Here is a 15,742-nt window from a genome sequence, read left to right as displayed (position 1 = left end):
CACGTACAGACACTAGGGAAGTTTCGCGTCTTGGTCTCTTCCTCCTTGGCATGGAGAGCTCCTTTGCAAGCTTCCTTGGTCTTAGCCCTGCGAGCCTCAGCCAGGTCAGCCAGGAGCTTCTTGCCGGCCTCAGCTTGTGGCTGTGCTCCAGGAGAGTGCGCTTGCCTTTGTTCTTCAGGTACAGGCTGTGGTACATATGGCGGTCAATCTTCTCAGCTTCGCGGTGTTTTCTCAGGAGCCGGCGCAGGACCTTCATCCTTCCCCTCTGGGTTACGTTTTCGGGCATGCGGGCTTCGATAGTACTTTTCCGCTTCCCTACGCCTGAATGCCTGCCCTTCCATCCAGTCATGGTGTTTTTCCAGCATCGAGCCCAGGAATGGACAGTCACAGGCTTCTGGATGATCAGTCCATCTTTTATGAGCTTCCTGATTTGCTGACGGGAGTTGCGTTGGCGATTTCCTTGGTCTCATTGGGTCCAACCAGACCTTCTCCCACCCCCACCTCCCCCGCAGCGGAGGACATTAGAGGCAAGCCTCTTCTGTAGCCTGAAAGGAAAGCCAGGTGCTTGCTTTTAACCCCAGAACTCAGGAGGCAGTTTGAGGCAAATCTGGTCTACATAGTAAGTTCTAGGCCAGGTGGACTTAGGTTGTGAGACTTTGTCTAAAAATAATAAGCCAACAAACAAAAAATAATTGACAGATGACATTGTGCCAAGTTAAAAAGCTGCATAGCAAAGGCATCAATTACCAGAGTCAGGGGCCTGGAGAGCAAGAAGTTTTTCTTTTTCTTTTGACTGTTCATCTTACAGGAAATTAATACCTAGGATATAAAGAACTGAAAATGCTAAACGCCTAAAGAACAAATAACCCAATCAACCAAACGAATCCAACAGAATTTTTCAAAAGAAGTACAAATAAACGCCCAATATAAAAAATGCCCATAGCCTTGGTTAGCCATCAGGGAAATGCAAATCAAAAGTGCGCTGAGATTCCACCTCACCAAAGTCAGAAAACAGACGTGGGCAGGAGACAATGGCCCAGAGGTGAAGAGAACTTAACTGCTCATCCAGAGGACCCAAGTTCAATTCCCAGCCCCTTATAAAACACCTCACAAATATCTGTAACTCCAGTTCCAGGGGACCCAACACCTCTGGTCTCTGGGCACCTGCACTCATGTGTGCACACATGCACACACACACACACACAAGATTAAAAATAAGTTTAAAAGTACATTTTAAATAAGGGAAACAATAAGCCAGACACCACAGGCAGGAACATGGAGAGTTCAAGCTTAGCTTGGGCTACAAGGTGAACTGGTTTCCAAAGCCAAAACAACAACAAAACCGTTATAGAAGAATGTAAACTAGTTCACCAACTCTGAAAGTCAATATAAAAATAAAATAAAATAATTTTCATATGATTCAGCCATCCTTTTGGAAGCAAAGCCCACATAAAACAGAAACGCCTGCACGTCCACGGTTATGATGGCTCTGTGCACAACAGTCGAGTCATAGAACCAGCCTAGGTGGCCATCGGTGGATAAATGGGTGAACGGAAAAGGCCACGCTCTAGTCATCTCGGAGAGTGGAATTGCACTATTTCCAGGGAGATGATCATGTTAATCGCCATAAGTCAGACTCAGAAGAGCAAATATCACACACACACACACACACACACACACACACACACACACACAGTAGAATTTTTTTGAAGGCACTAAAGAAGAAAAGATACAGTTTGGGGAGAAGAATTCACGGATGGGATGGGTGGGAAAGCAAGAGAGGAGAAGGAGGGACGAATACAACCGTGCGTTCCACATACGTGTGAAAACATCCAGATGCGTGTTGGTTTACACAGGTGATTTTCATAGCAATTTAAGATTATTGAACAGAGTCTAGGCAGGTGGTGCGGTGAGGGAAAGTGTTTGCTTCACAATCAGGAGAACCTGAGTTTGGATCGCCAGTCCCTCACGTAACAAGCCAGGGTTGGTGGCATGTGCTTGTGGCCCCATCTCTGAGAGGAGCAACAGGCCAGCCAGTCCGGCTGAAACGGAGAGGTCTTGTTCAGGAGAGACCCTGCCACAAAAAAACAAGGTGGAGGCAGACACAAGGACCATTCTGATGTCAACCTCTGGCCTCTGTATGCACATACATGTACATATAACCACACATACAGATATGCACACACATGTACATATAACAACCACACACACAGATATGCACACACATGTACATATAACCGCACACACATGTACATATAACCACACACACAGATATGCACACACATGTACATATAACCACACATACAGAGAGGGAGAGGGGAGAGAGGGAGAAGAGGGAGGGAAGGGGAGAGAGAGGGAGAGAGAGAGAGAGATTTTTGGTTTGGTTTGGTTTTTTGAGACAGAGTTTCTCTGTGTAGCCTTGGCTGTCCTGGGCTCGCTTTGTAGACCAGGCTAGCCTCGAACTCACAGAGACCTGCCTGCCTCTGCCTCCAGACTGCTGGAGTGTGTCACGGGACCCACCTCCGAGAGAATTGTCTTAAGTACAGGCCAGGGCCTGCAGAGATGGTTCGGCATTAAGAGCACTTGCTGCTCATTCAGAAGATCCAGGTCCACTCAATTTCCAGCACTTCCAGTGGCGGCTCACAACCAACTGTAACTCTTGCTCCTGTGGACCAATGGCCAGCTGGGGACACACTTGGTATACAGATATTCCTGAAGACAAAGCACTCATACACACACACACACACACGTTATATGTGTGTGTGTATACATTAAATTCTGTGTGCACCTGTGTCATCTGAGGCTGTTCTTCAAATTCTGCTGCAGCAATTTATAAATATTGGATATTTTATTGGCTAAGTTTTAATTTTAGACACACTTTAGCCGAGTGTTATTTAGCTTGAGGACTGAGACCTCTGGCTCCCCCTCCTTTGCATTTTGCATTCAGTCCAGGGACTCTCTTGTCTTGTCCACCACCCCCAACCCCGCACCCCCTGCCCAGCTGTGTGGAAATCTCGGGCTAAAAGCAGCAATCGGTAATTACGACTAGGTTCTCTCAGGCGTGTGCGATTGCTTTGGAAGGTCTTTGGTCTGTCTTTATTCTTTACTGGCATGCTTTTTTTTTTTTTTTTGAGACAGGGTCTCTCTGTATAGGACTTGCTTTGTAGACCAGGCTGGCCTCGAACTCACAGCGATCCGCCTGCCTCTGCCTCCCGAGTGCTGGGATTAAAGGCAAGTGCCACCACTCCAGGCCTAACTGCCATTCTTTGTTTACTTTGATAACTTTGGATTCAGCTTTTCTTCGGACTAGGCCGGGCACAAGTAAAGATCTGAATGAAGCCAGGCGTGGTGGCGCATGCCTTTAATCTCAGCACTCCAGGAGGCAGAGGCAGGAGGATCGCTCTAAGTTCAAGGTCAGCCTGGTCTACAAAGTGAGTCCAGGACAGCCAAGGCTAATACAGAGAGACTCTATCTCAAAAAACCAAAAAAAAAAAAAAAAACCACAACACAAAACAAAACAAAAAACCACACACACACACACACACACACACACACACACACACACACACACACACACACAAAGTCTGAATGAACTGTGACACCTGTTGAAGTTGGAGAGAGAAGTAAAGGTGTTTGCTGCCCCCACCTGGCAAGAATGGGAACTGCCAAGGAATCTTCTCTGGGAGAACCTAGGAGCAAAGCGTTCATTCATTCCAGCCTCAATAAAAAGGCCAGAGAGAATCGCCAGGCTCCGCGCTCCCTAGAGCAACAAACTAATAAAGGCAGAGAAGTCAGGAGCGGGTTAGGAGGTACGCACCGCAGTGCAGGAAACCGCTGCAGCTACAGTAAGGACGGCACCAGCTCTGCAGACCTACGGCTCTTAGAGAGTCTCGCAGGAGGGCGGTGGGAACGGAAAAACAAACAAGCAAGCGAAAACCAGGCCAGGCAGGAGGTGGCAAATTATTTGGAGGAAAACGAAGTGGATGTATAGATCACAAAGCTAGAAGTGGGGGAGGGCAGCAAGGCAGGGCTTAGGCAGCCCTTGCCGCACAAGCTCGACCAGCTGAGGCTCATACCTAGAAGCCAAGTGACAGGTAGAAGGCCAGAACTGACTCCGCGTACGCTGCGGCGCGCACACGGTAATAAATAAATAGATTTCAAAACGAGAAAGGAGATTGTGACGCCTAGGGAAGAGATCTTAGGGTGGGGGTGGGGGCGAAGGTGGGACACATGTGACATAAAAGCAGAAGTGGGGACTGTCTGGGGAAGAGACTGAGGTAGAGGAATTGAGGAGACGCAACAGAGAGGCAGGGCGTACAGATGAATTAGAATGATTCATGAGAATTAGAATGAGGCATGAGAATTTCCTAATGAGACCCATTACTTTGCGCGCCAACTGCAAACAACTAAGGTGTATTAGTTACTTTATACGTGGCTGGGACAAATTACCCGAGGAGGGGTTTATTCGGGCTCACAGTTCAAGCACTTTCAGTCCATAAAGGTACAGGACCTGGCGGCAGCAGAGGCTTCCGGTCTGCTGGTCGCACTGCGACTGCAGTCAGGAGGAAGGAGAAATGAACGCTGGTGCTCAGCTTACTGTCTCAGTCCACGGAGCTGTGTCACCCACGCTTAGGGTGCGTCTTCCCACCTCAGCTTGCTTAATCTAGGACCTTCCTCACAGACGGGGCCACAGGCGTGTTGCCTAGCAGATTGTAAACTTGTCAAGCTGACCATCAATATTACAAGGGACGGAGGGAGGGAGGGAAGGAGGGAGGGAAGGAGAAAGGGAAGGAGGGAGGGAGGGAAGGAACGGAGAAGCCATATATAAACCCTAGAAAGAAGAGGAGATGTGTTGGTGTTTCAGAGCACTTGCTTCTTGTCAGAGGGCCCCGTATTTGGTTCCCAGCACCCGTATCAGCAGCTCATGACTTGTTGTAACTCTATGTTCCAGGAGACCCAATACCTTCTCTGGTGTGCATGTGCACCTACATGCATGTAGTGCTCATATACAAAAATAGACACACACTCACATACAGGATAAGAGAGGGGGGGGGAGCACACAGCCTGGCGAGATGGCTCACTGGGCGAATGTGCCTTCTGCTAAGCCTGATCCACCCCCGAGTCTGATCCCCAGGAGCCACATAGTGGAAGGAGAGAGCCAGTTCTCTGACCTCCACAGATGCAAGACCACATAGGTACACACAAAATAAATAACAAATAAATGCAACTCAGGAGGCTGGAGCGATGGCTCAGTAGTTGAGACTGCCATCCTGCTCTTGCAAGAGGACCAAGGGCAGCTCCCAGAGTGCATAGTAGGTACCTCCCAGAGCGCACAGTAGGTACCTCACCAATGCTGTAACTCCAGCTCCAGGAGGTCCGTGTCTTCTTCTGGCCCCTGTGAGAGCCCGTATCCACACGGCATACACTCAGATACACACACGTACGTAAAAATAAAACAAACTGGGGCCAGAGCAATGGCTCAGTGGTTAGGTGCACTTGCTGCTCTTGCAGAAAACCAGGGTTCAGTTCCCAGCACCCACGTGGTGGCTCAGTCACCTTTAACTCGAGTTCTAGGGGACCCAATGTCCTATTTCACCTCCAGAGACACTAGGCATGCACACAGTGCACAGATAGACATGCAGGCAAAACATTCATGCCAATACAATGAAAATGAATAAAATTTAAAAATAAAATAAAATGTAAAGTTAAATGTGATTTCAAAAATAATGAAAGAAAAACAGGACAAACTAATTAATGTAATTTTGTTAAATGATTTTTCTGAAACGTCTGTACTTGAGGGTAAAATCCCAAAAGGAAGGTAAAAATCTTGGGACTACAGAATGAAGCCCTCCAAACTCCTCCGAAACACTTTGGGAGGTTGAAAACTGCTTCAGACATTATTCTGTGCAACGTGAAAACACATTTTTGTATAGTCTCCACTTACAGCTGTTTCAAAATCTAGAGAGCTTAAGTTTATCAAATTTCTTAAGACCCAGTAACCAGAAAAGCTTGTTTCAGCTGTTTGAAAAATGAAATCTGAGGCACAGTGTTTACCACCAGGTGGCAGAATAAGTTAAAAGTTCAAGAACCAAACGCCGCTCTTCAAATGCAAGGATAATCCAGGTGCAAGACTTTGTGATTCACAGAACATTTTTCTTTCCTCACCCAGGGTTTCTCCGTGTAGCCCCAGCTGACCTAGAACTTCACCTATAGACCAGGCTGGGTTCTAACTCACAGAGCTCCGCTTGCCTCTGCCTCCCCGCCTCTGGGGTTAAAGGTGCACACTGTTAGGTCTCAGGATGTCCATTTGTCTAGAAATGGGCTGGGCTCAAACTATGTTACTATCCTTATTCTCATTCTCAGATGGAGAAACTAAGCTTATTTATTTATTTTTAAAATGTTTTAGTACGTTTATTTATTTGGGGTGTGTGTGTGTGTGTGTGTGTGTGTGTGTTGGGGGTGCAGATGGAGACAAGCATGCTGCAACACATGAGGAAGTCAAAGGACAACTTTTGGAAGTCTATTCCCTCCTTCCATCACGTGGGCTCAAGGGCTTAAACTCATCAGTCCTTAGATTTAGCAGCAAATGCCTTTATGGGCCGAGCCATCTGGCTGGCCCCAAACTTGCGCATTTTAGTTGATTGCCACCTGGGTGTCAGACACGCTAAAGTACATATCTCATTTCACAGCCCAGTGAGTCTTACTGTCTCCATTTTTTTTTTCCAAGACAGGGTCTCTCTGTGTAGCCTTGGCTGTCCTGCACTCACTTTGTAGACCAGGCTGGCCTCGAACTCACATCGATCCTTCTGCCTCTGCCTACCGAGTGCTGGGATTACAGGCGTGCGCCGCTGCCGCCACCACGCCCGGCTTTACTGTCTCCATTTTACAACAGGAAACTGTAACCTCAAGCTTGGTTCAGGGCATCCAGCCAATGAAGAGGGCCTGAACACCCAGCCCTTGGATGTGAGGCTTTGTGGTTTCCTACCACAATTTATGACATTCTGGAAGCTTCTAGGAAGAAAGCCCTGTGTTGGAACCTTGTATTGTGGCGCAGTGCACACCAGTGTGCACTTCTTAGACTCTTGAGAGCTACGGAAAGCAAGCCAGAGAATGCAGAACACCTGTGTGTGACGCCTTCTGAAACCGTGTGGGCAGGGAGTGACTCGCAAAGCAGCGGAAGAAAAGCAAGCAAGCAGTGAGTGGCATGTTGGTGGCTGTGTCTCCTGACGTTCAGAATGGTGTTCTCCTGCCCTGTACCTTACACAAAAGCACTGAGTCAGCACAAGACCTGATGGCGTTATAATATCGCTTGCATTGTGGGTTTGAAATGCGGCCCCTTTTTTGTGGCCTTTCCCAAAGGTCTATGGGAAGAGAGACCTGAAAAGAGAGATCTTGTCCACTATGATTTGGGAAGAAGAAGAATCACTTTACGCCATGAATATATCATTCGCCTCATAATTATTTATGAAAATCCTTTTACAATCCACAATGCCGAACTCTCTGGACTCTTTCTGCCTTGGGGTACCATCCTCCAGTCTAACCTTAGAGCATCTGCTTTGTTTAGCTTTGCCAAATAAACTTCTGCTTAAATTGAAACTATCTTTATCTTTTTGTTTGTTTGGGTTTTGGTTTGGTTTGGTTTTGCCGGGGGTAGAGGGGGGGGGGCGGCTGAGTTCGAGACAGGGTTTCTCTGTGTAGTCTTGGCTGTCCTGGACTCACTTTGTAGACCAGGCTGGCCTCGAACTCGCAGTGATAACTAAGTGGCAGCCGACCGATACTGTGAGATAAATGTTTACAGCACCAGAAAAGGATCTGAGTTCTCCTGAAGCCCAGACATGACCTTAGGAGCACTTCCATGGGTGGGTGGGCAGGTGGGGGCTCAGACTTGGTTCAGTTGGTGACCTTGGGGAAGAAGAGACCCAAATGGTTAAGGGTCACTGCCTTCAAGGTCAGAGAGGGTAGGAACCCTGCATTGAGGCAGACGGGGATAGAGTTGGGGCATGGGGATCGGGCGGTTGATGACACAAGAGTTGGGGGCTAGCACTGCGGAGGGAAGCATTAACTATTTTTGGAGAGAACATCTCACTGTTTGGCCCAGGCTGGCCACAACCTAAAGATCCTCCTGTGTCAGACTCCTGAGTAAATCCTGAGATTATTAAACCCATCCTCACTCAGAGGCGGCTAAATAATATTCAGTGCCGGCTACATGGGTATCTGTGGTAAAAGGCAACTCTCTCATCGGTGTGTAACATTTTTTATTTTTTATTTTTTTGAGACAGTTTCTCACAGTGTAGCCCTAGCTGGCTTGGAACTCTCTATGTGGCAAAGCTAGCCTTGAATTTACAGAAAGAAATCCATCTGCCTCTCTGCCTCCCACTTCCGGGATTAAAGGTACACACTGTTAGGTCCCGGGATGTCCCTTTGTCTAGATATGAGCTCAAGCTGGACTTTAGGATTTCCGGTGGTTAGACAAAAGCCAGCATCCCGCAGAGACTTGTGGAACTGGTCCCCACCTGTCACAAAGAGTCATTTCCCTAACCTCTGACAGAAGGGACAGATCAAAGGCCACACTGGCCTCCCGGCTCCCTCACGGTCATGAGTATCTGTCACACATCCTGCTCTTTGCTACCCCAGCTGTTCATCCTCCTTATAATTATAATCCACTCAAATTAAAAAAAAAAACATTGTGTGTCTATGTGTGTGTGTTTGTGAGTCTATGTGTGTGTGTCTATGGGTGTATGTCTGTGTGTGTCTGTGTATGTGTGTGTCTGCGTCTATGTGTCTATGTATGTCTCTGTGTGTATGTGTCTGTGTGTGTGTGTGTCTGTGTGTGTGTCTATGTATGTGTGTCTGTGTGTGTGTCTATGTGTGTCTGTGTCTATGTGTGTGTGTCTATGTGTGTGTCTGTGTGTGTGTCCATGTATGTGTGTCTATGTGTGTCTGTGTGTGTGTCTGTGTCTATGTGTGTGTGTCTGTGTGTGCATCTATATGTGTGTGTGTGCACACATGTGTGCATGCAGGCACATGTGCACGAGGAAGGTAAAGGACAGCTTTCAGGAGCCAGCTCTCTCCTTCCATCGTGTGGGTTCCAGGGGTCAGGCACACGCTGTTAGGCTTGGCAACTAGCACCTTTATCTTTGAGCCATCGTGCCAGCCCGGACTAGCGTTTGTAATCATTGTGTCCTGGCCGCAAAAGGAGTCTGCGGTGGGGGCAGCTGCCAGGAACAAATGGGCCAGGAAACTGACCAGAGAAGCCCTAGGTATTCCTTGAGCTAAACAGTGCTCTCAATGGTAAGGCCTGCACGCTAAGCCTCTGAAGCAGGGATCTCTGTCCTGGGTGACCCTGCAATCTCCTGGGGAGGCTGTAGAGTGGCTGATGCTTCACTCGTACCATCCAATGTGGTTGGTTTTGGGGTGCAGCTGGGTATTGGGGTTGTTTTCCAGGTTCCTAGGTGACTCTGACATGCAGCTAGGCTGCAGACCTTCAGGGTACCCCTACACACAGGCAGGTCTCTTTAAACCTGCATGATGCAGAACTGCTTCTAACAAGCTCCAGCTAATTCCAAATGGAGGCCTGGGCACTGACAGGGGGTGGGGTGGAGGTGGCGGTGAGGGGGGACATGGGGGAGATGAGGGCTGAGGGGGAGGTGGACTGGGGACACAGCAACCTCACCCTGGAGCCTGCCAGAAACTCGGATCCCACTACAGCCAGACCTTCAGGGTCCGTGCGCAGATGAGTGTGAGTGAGAGGCTGGTGACTTCTGTGCTTGGTAGGGTGAACATTGCTCCGAGGTCAGTGCCCGTAGGAAGGAGGACCCGAGAGTGAGGGCTTCAGACAGAGCTGGGGAGATCAGCCCAGGAGAGCAAGGAAGAGGCGGGGAGAGGCGTGGGTAAGGGCGTGGGTCCTGGGATGGCTGCTGAGAGAGAGGGGAAGGGAACCTGTCTGTGTTCCCAGCGCGTGTCAGTCAGGTTTCTGTAGCTGTGACTTGAGAGACAGCCCAAGAGACAGGTTCATTCTGGCTCAGGGCTTCAGTCCGTGGTCTCCTGCCTCTTTCTGATGGACATACATGAGGCTGAACATCTTGTTGGAGGCAATGTGGCAAAGGAAGGTGCTCGCCTCATCACGCCCCTAGTGACCTAACTTCCGTCCGCCTCTTAAAGGTTCCATCACCTCCAGACTGTACTATCTAGGCCCCAAGCACTCTGCACACGAGCCACTAGAAGCCATTTAAGGACCAACCTCCAACACAAGGGAAGAGCTGGAAACTCAAGAGGACCCTCTCAATGCCGTTACCGGGGTGCTGAGTCTCCTGGCTGTTTTCATTTGTTTTCTTTTTTGGTGGGGTTTGTTTCTCAAGACAGGTTTTTTCTATGTTATCTTGGCTGTCCTGGACTCACTTTGTAGACCAGGCTGGCTTTGAACTCACAGCGATCCCCCTGCCTCTGCCTCCCAAGTGCTGGGATTAAAGGTGCGTGCCACCACACCTGGCTCATTTGGTTTTTTTATTGCCATGATGAATTCCATGACCAAAGCTGTGACCCTCCTCTGGAAGAACAGTCAGTGCTCTTAACTGTTGAGTCATCTCTCCAGCTCGTCAGTGAGTGACTTCAAGGGCCACAGAATCATTGTGAGGGGAGCCTGAGGAGAGATATTTCTACAGTCTTGAGGAGCACGGCTTTCTAGATCAGTGTTCTCAGCCTCTGGGGTCACGGACCCCTCTTGTGGGGGGGGGGCGGTGTCGGTCACATATCAGATTTCCTGAATATCAGATATTCACGTTGCAATTCATAACAGTAGCAAGATTACAGTTATGGCTGGGGGGTGGGGTGGGGTCCCCACGACATGAGGAGCTGTAGTAAAGGGTCGCAGCATTAGAAGGTTGAGAACCACGGCTCTAGGTCTTTCTTCTCAGTTTCATTCTCCATATGGCTCAGTTCCTCTCTGTGTGTCGGAGTCTCTCCTATCTCCCCCAGCAGGTTGCAGGAATCTTCCCTCTCCCTGGCCAGGGGAGACCTCGGCCACTGGTGTTCTTTCTCCTTGGAGATGTTTCCTTTGCATATGAAACACCCAGAAAAGTGCTTCTTACCCGTGAAGAAATGTCTCCTCTACTTGTGTTTTTGAATCATAAGGCCCCTTCAGACAACCCCACATTTGCTTCATTCACTGCAGGGAACAATTCCGAGGGGCTGAGAAGATGGCTCAGTGTATAAAGTGCTTGCCATGCAGCCTTGAGGACCCATGTTCAGTCCCTACTTAGCACCTATGTAGAAAATCCTGGTGTGGTGGTGTTCGCCTATAATCAACACTGGCGGTGAGGAGACAGGAGACTCCATGGGCCTCACTGACCCACCAGCCCAGCTAAATCATCAAGCTGCCTCGTTGGTGGGAGCTGCCTCAAAAAATAAGGTGGTAGGCATGCCATATCTTTAATCCCAGCACTCAGGAGTCAGAGGCTGATGGATTTCTGTGAGTTCAAGGCCAGCCATATATATATATGTGTGACTCCCTCCACCTTTCCCTCTCCATTTTCTTCTCCTCTCCCCTCAAGGGGCGTCTGCCACCACATGCACACACACATGCACACACACATGCACATACACACACACACACACACACACACACACACACACACATATATATATATATATATATAGAGAGAGAGAGAGAGAGAGAGAGAGAGAGAAAGAGAGAGAATTCCAGGCCAGCCAAAGCTACATAGTGAGACCCTTTCTCAAAAAAAAAAAAAAAAGGGTGGTGAGGAGCAAGGAAGACACCAAATGTCAAACCTGGCCTCTACACACACATATGTACATGTATGTCCATAAACATGTACACACACACACACACACACACACAAAGATGGAAAGTGTAGGGAATCATTTTGCCAGGTTTCAAGTTTCCAGGCATGGTCTTTCACAAGCGCTTGGCTGGATTGCACTTGGTGGGATGTTTTCTGGGGTCATCTAGGGCTCACTCAGGCCTTGTTTGGGGTGTCTTTGCGAGACAATAGGGAACTGAGCAGTCTGTTGGGGGAGACATGGGCCAGGCATCCTTAAATCAGAGTAGGTTTCCTGGACCTTAGTCACAGACAAGAGGCTTCCAGCTCTCTCTGTCTGTCCCTGGAGGTGCTGGGTCAGCAGGAAAGCGGCAGGTTGCTGGAGAGATGGACAGGGCCCCGCTTGGGTTCCTGCCTTGGTCAGCCTCTGTCAGACAGAGGAACTGATGCCAACTGAGTAACCTCAGCTGCGTGTCATGATCTCACAGTCGTTCTAAGACCCCACCCTACAGATGAACATGGTTCGCAGGAGAGTAAATTTCTTGTTTGCCATTCAGGGAGAGGCCGAGGGGGGCAGTGACCACAACCTCTTTCCTCCTCATCAGTGCCTTTCCAGAGTCTTGAGCCACCGTGGTAAGCATTTCCTAGGTACTGGGACCCAGGGGGACGGTCACCTTTGGACAAAAAAGGACATTGTTCCCGCAAGTCCTTACCATGTACAGAGCTCCTTGGCACTGAGTCTGTTTTTCTTGTAGCTGATTATCGTAATCCCAGGAAGCTGGTTATTGATTTCAGTTATTTTCCAGCTGGTTTTGCTGACGGTTTGCCTTGGAGCATTCACAAGGAAGTAACTGCTCCGAGCCTAGTCATGTCCCACAGGCAGCTGAGATAAACTGTTGTTACACTGGCTCCTTGCATGCCTGCCTTTGGCTGTCGGGTGCTTGGAGCCTGCACAGGGCACGCTCTCCGCCCTCTGCCCCATGGAGAGGGCAAGATGGGCAGGAAACCTGGTGTCTCCTTGGTCACTTTCTCAGAGTGTGCTCTCAGGGTCTCAGGCCCACCAGTTAAATCCCATGGCTTTCCTGGAAATGAAGCCATGCCCAGGATTTGCTAGAGGTGCTGCTATCAAAACTTGCAGGAAGCCACTGCTGTAGGAAAACTCTCAGAGAGTGGCCCATCGCTCCATTCTTTCCAAATTGATCGGCGGGCATGTTCTTTCTGTGTGACTCCCTCCACCTTTCCCTCTCCATTTTCTTCTCCTCTCCCCTCAAGGGGCGTCTGCCACCACATGCACACACATGCACACTCACATGCACACACTCACACGTGCACACAATGCACACATGTGTGCACACATGTGCATGCATGTGCACACACATGCACACACGTGCACACACATGCACACACGTGCACACACAAAACACACATGTACACATGTGCACACATGTACACACATCTGTTCAATGACTAGATGAGTGCAGGGTCCTCAGTGGTGGGATGTCCCGAGGGACTCGTCACATAGTAGAATGTGTGAAGTGGGTGGGCTGAGAACAGCAGAGGCTGAAGAGTGAGGCATGCCTTTGCTTGTCAAGGCCATTCGTTGACTTTGACACAATAATATCCAGAAAGTCCTAGCTAAACGGAGGAAGCCCTCTGTGACTGCAAGCCTGAGCGTGTACACCAGCTGGTGTTTGGGGCTAAGAAGGAGTACTGTCCGTAACTGGCCTTCAGAGGACAGTGTAGACACAGTTCTGTGAAACCTATGGCTTTCTAAACATGTCTGTTCTCTTCCTGAAGAGCACCTCTCATGGTGGCACCAGGAAGGTGTTTCTCAGACACTACCTGCAATACACCCGCAGTCCAGCAGGGGGCACCAGATCACGTTACAGATGCCTGGGAGCCACCATGTGGGTGCTGGGAACCAAACTCAGGACCTCTGGAGGAGCAGCCCTTGCTCTTAACCGCTGAGCCATCTCCCCAGGCCACCCCCACCCCCCACCAACGCTCATTTTGAATCAGACAAAGCCCAGAAGTCACACTCCTCACAGTTTTTGGTCAGTTATACGATTTAGAAATGAATGTATGGCTTTCTTTCTTGAAGGCACTCGCGTGTGCGTGTGCATGCCTGCGTGCGTGGGTCAGAAGGTGACATTGTGTGTTTTCCTCTATCACTCTCTTTCTTTCTTTCTTTCTTTCTTTCTTTCTTTCTTTCTTTCTTTCTTTCTTTCTTGTCAGTGTCTCACTGTGTAGACCATCCTGGCCTTGAACTTACAGAGATCTCCCGTGTCTGCCTCCTGTATGCTGGGACTAAAGGCATGCGCCATCACACCACACTTCAACCCTTTTTTTTTCAGGTGAACCTGGAGCCCACTGATTGGCTAGACTGGTTACCCAATGAGCTCAGGCATCCATTTGTCTCTGCCACCCATCTATGGGATTACAGATGCATGTGGTTATGTCTGGTTTTTAGATGGCTCCTAGGGATTTGAACTCGGGTCCTTACGCGTGTGCGGCAGCAAGTACTTTTCCTTTGAGCTATCTCTACAGCCCCATCATTTTAATAAAATCTGCACTTGATGATCGGTTTGGTTATAAAGGGGTAAAATAATGCACTGAATGAATATTGACCTGCTAAGACTCCAGAAGAAATAAAATTCTTTTCTTTTTTCCTTCCAAATGAACACCCTTCAACTCAAAGCTGTTCCATGCGATGGTCCCTGGAAACAGAAATAGAGAGAAGAGTGAAAATGTGTTAAAACACCTTCGAGATCTAAGAGAGAGGGTAGGCGGGGAGAGCCTATGGCGAAGGCACCAAGGAAGTCATGGTCACACGATGAGAGAGCAGGACACGAAAGCTCCTCAAAGCAAAACACTTGTCACCTGAGAGCTAGGTTCCACTTCTCCCTGCAGAAGCCCAGACCTCAAGTAACAAAAACCCTTTCCCACAGTGGCCCGGGAGACCACAGGTGTGTACAGGGCGTGCTGGAGGCAGCATAGCTCCTCTTGTTTGACTGATGGGGAGTGCCTAATGATCCTTTTTCCCATAACTCCCTAACCAACGGTGACCCATGGACAGTGTCATTCCAGTAACGAAATGACCTGTTTATGACACCTGTAGGCCCTGATAGTGCGTTCCCTGAAAACCCATATCTAGTCAGAGCTCACACAACCACGCGTTCAGCCACAAGCTGGGCAGGCATGGCTGTAAACCGGGCAGTTATGATGCCAAGGAGGGGGGGTGGTGACGCTATCAGAGGAGACGCAGGGCCCTGCTTCCCATCTGGCCCCGTTGACACAGCGCATTCCCCAGTGTCTCCCCGGCCTCCGTGTTCTGCCAACATTTATCTCCAGCACATCTTGCCATCTCCGTATCTGTATTTGTTCTAATGCCTGTGTTGATTCCGTGTGTGCTGGTTGTGCGAGCCTTTCCTCGTCTTCCCTCCTAGATGCTGACATCCAAGCCCCGACCAGCTGCGAGCCCTTTCCAACAATGAGTTGTTTATTGTGGCGCAGGCCTGCCCCCAAACTCTTGTCTGCTTTAGTGAGTGATCCTATTACCTTTCCTTGCCGAGTCCCCTCTTAATTTCCTTAAATAAACGTGTATGCACTTTGCCCCCTCCCAGACTCCTCCAGTCTTGAAAACATCCTTCCGGAGTGTGATAGTCTATCTACAGCCTGCCTTTGGGCAGGTAGCTAGGTAAACTACTTCAAGAAATTCTATCCCAGTCTGGAGAGATGGCTCAGAGGTTAAGAGCATTGACTGCTCTTCCAGAGGTCCTGAGTTCAATTCTCAGCAACCACATGGTGGCTCACAACCATCTATAATGAGATCTGATGCCCTCTTCTGTTCCTGCAGGTGTACATAACAATGAATGAATGAATGAATATTTTTTTAAAAATCCATCCCTTGCTACCCATGCGGTCCCCTGGCCAGAATCCAGTCAAGAAATGCCTATAAAACATTT

At 49.0% G+C, this 15,742-nt stretch overlaps 1 pseudogene across 1 annotated transcript in view; it reads right to left on the bottom strand.

Moving 5' to 3' along the window:
• Positions 1-15,742, bottom strand: part of LOC311598464 (large ribosomal subunit protein eL19-like) — a 50,258-nt pseudogene that overhangs the window by 37 nt on the left and 34,479 nt on the right. The window contains exon 2 of the transcript in view: positions 1-545. This exon is cut by the window's left edge and continues 37 nt beyond it. The product of the transcript in view is annotated as a large ribosomal subunit protein eL19-like (transcript). The remainder of the gene's footprint in view (positions 546-15,742) is intronic.

Source organism: Acomys minous, assembly GCF_964271855.1.
Source record: "Acomys minous genome assembly, chromosome: 5".
In the NCBI taxonomy this organism is placed as follows: Eukaryota; Metazoa; Chordata; class Mammalia; order Rodentia; family Muridae; genus Acomys; species Acomys minous.
This window is presented reverse-complemented; position numbering and strand designations above follow the sequence as displayed.